Below are 2,988 nucleotides of genomic sequence, written 5' to 3' on the forward strand. Positions count from 1 at the left end.
TGAGGAACAGAAAGTTTTAAAACATCTCACAGGAGCACAATGAATACTGGCTCCTGGTTCTTTGAAGGTATGAGCATAAATAAGAAGGAACTATACCAATAAAAGCTTTATAAATAAGACTTAGCCAGTGTGTACTTTATATACCTGTGCACCTTCAAGGACGGCCAATCAGATTTAGTGTACAGGTCACAGTTATGAGTAAGGCGTCTACAACCAGTCACAAATCTTAAGACACAGTGATTTGAGAAGTAACCGACACAATATTCAATTCTTCTCTACGCTACACTACGTTTTGTTGGACTCAAACTACACAACAGACATGATCTGAAAACCCTTTACTTTTTATATAAGAGAAAAATGTATTTAATCAGGCCATGCTGAAGTTCTTCCTCTCCAGTTTTGATGTTTTGTTTGTTGGCATCTAAATGACTATCTTTACATTTAAACGACAACAAAGTGGTGAATTTGCGCCTCATCTTTGTCTGTGTGTTTGAACTCAAGTTTGTCTTCACAGAAAAAGATGTCAAAACTCACTTTGTTCTTCTGTTAGTTTCAAGGAATCCCGGTGGAAATCCGTGCACAAAGCAGAATTAAAGATGTCAACGAGGACGACATTCTGGAAGAGAGAACACACACATGAACAATGAGAACAGAACAAACAGTGTGTCTTCATTTGTAATCACTGCGGAGTCAGAAGTGGTGCCAAGCCTCACGCCGAGGGAGCTTCCATAAGGAGAAGGTCTTGGCAGACGCATTGTGCTGGCAGAAGGTGTCCCAGACCTCTGTGTTGGTTTCTTCTCTCTCCCCCATCTCACTGTCTCAACCCCTTCTTTTCCCCACATCTGTTTCTGTCCAAGACAAGCAGACGAGGGACAAAGTATAAGATGTGGTCTGTGCAGCAGCGCTACAACTAGTGGTGCGTCTTAAAAGAATATTGTGTGGGTGGGAGATGGATTACATTTCTGTAGTTCTTTAAAAGCAGACGTACAGAAGAGATCCATTATAATTCAATGGAAAGTATAAATATATATCCTCCTTTATTCACATATGTATGTGCAGCAGAGATTCCCTCAACAGAAGAGAAAATAGGCCAGTCTCCTACGTTCATTTTTCACTCTGTATGCAAAGCCTAAAGATGTTAATCATAAAGCATTGGTTTTTCTATTTATGCATTGGCTGCTCTGAATGAAACAAAGACACTTTTTTGTTGAGGGTAAGTGAGCATTTTAAAAAGAGATTGATTGTGTTTGTTTGCCTTTTGTTCACCCTGAGCCTTCATTTACTTTAGCTAGTTCCTGCACTTTGTTAGATGCTTTGGGGTTGTGGGGGGGCTGGAGGCGATCTAGGCTGTCATTGGGAGAGAGGCGGGGTTACACCCTGGACTGTTCACCGGTCAATCTGATATATAGAGATAGACAGACCAGACACACTCACATTCACACCTACGGGCAATTAAGAGTCACCCATTCAGCTAACGAGCACATCTTTGGACTGAAGGGAGGAAGCCAGAGTACCCGGAGAAAACCCGTAAACTCCTGTCCCATTGAACATCCTGTGAGGCAACAGCACAAACAACTACACCATCGTGCCGCCCCTCAAATACTGTTTTAACTGATTGGAAACTTTAGCTCCAACCAGCGTCCATCACCATCATCTCTGCCAGTGTCCCAACTCTGACTCCTCTTCCTTTTTTCTTTCCTATAGACGGATAATTCCACTTCATTTTTCTTCAAAATTTGGTTTTTCAAAGCAATAATGGGTGCAACGCTTGAGTGGGGCTGTTATGATAATGCGTTAGGAGGATTCCCTTCAGTGTCTTTAGCGGTAGGCGTGGTTGGTAGGAGGAGAAGCAGGGTCAGTACCGATGACACACCTGAGGGTGGAATGTGGTGGCTCTGTCTCTGTAACCTTAATTAGCAGCACCTGCGGAGGAGCCGGCGGAAATTGGTTTTGAGTCGAAGAGACGCCACGAGGGAGACGCGAGGACGCGAGACACCTGAGAGACTGAATCTGAAGTAACGTTTTGTCTTTGTTTCAACACTTCGCGGGTTCTTTTTGCACATGAACTAAACTGATGTGAAAGAGAGGGCTGGCGGAGGAGATCGTACCCAGGTGACTCTGTGGCTGTCCGAGTGAGCTGGTCGCGGCACATACGAGGATCTTGGCGGTGAGTCACCTACACGCACCCCTCAAACAGACAGGACAGTTGCACACACATTCAGGTAAGGCAGGATACACCTTCACGTTCTTCAGGCTCAGGGATAGCATTTAGCTGTGGGTTGGTGTAGCGGCGTAACAGGGGCAATGAGAGCGAGTGCTATCAGATGGGGAGGTTTAATACTGTCATTACAAAATTTGCATATTTTGGGTCACTGCTTCGGTTTAAGTTTTTGAGCTCTCAGGGGCCCCTCTACTGGTCTGGGGCTCCGAGCAGTTGCCTACCTTACCTGTTGACAAACAGCGCCTCTGTTTCCTTTTCACTCCTTGAAACGCTCCTTCCCCCCATAGACAGGTGTGTGACAGCTGAAAGTATTACCACAACTTGGTTCTTTAGTTCTTTATCTGTGCCAAAGCAGGAGATTCAAAATAAGACAGAGGTAGAAATGAAGACATGGTGGGACAAAAGAAACTCCTGAAGGCTTGTCAAAGTAAACCCCCTAACATTGAAATTAAAGCACCTGCTAAGTCTTGTCACAAATACCAGCACGTTTAGGTATTCAGAGAAAGTCTCAAAGCAGGAAGAGAAGAGACATCAGTGGTTTTAATCGACTGTTACATTACTGCCATACAATTTCTAAAAGGCATGCATATTTAATTCCTTAAAGGACAGAATAGCTCTGTTAGCTCATCCTTTGTCAGCCAGATTTAACTGAAAGCCAATAAAACAGTTCCCTACCTGCATGTGAGAATTTGCCAACAGCACAAAGAGGATAATATTTAAATTCCATACGTATAACTTATTCACCAAATATGGCCGCGAGGGCTTCA

This window comes from Labrus bergylta, chromosome 2 (assembly GCF_963930695.1).
Source record: "Labrus bergylta chromosome 2, fLabBer1.1, whole genome shotgun sequence".
Taxonomy (NCBI): Eukaryota; Metazoa; Chordata; class Actinopteri; order Labriformes; family Labridae; genus Labrus; species Labrus bergylta.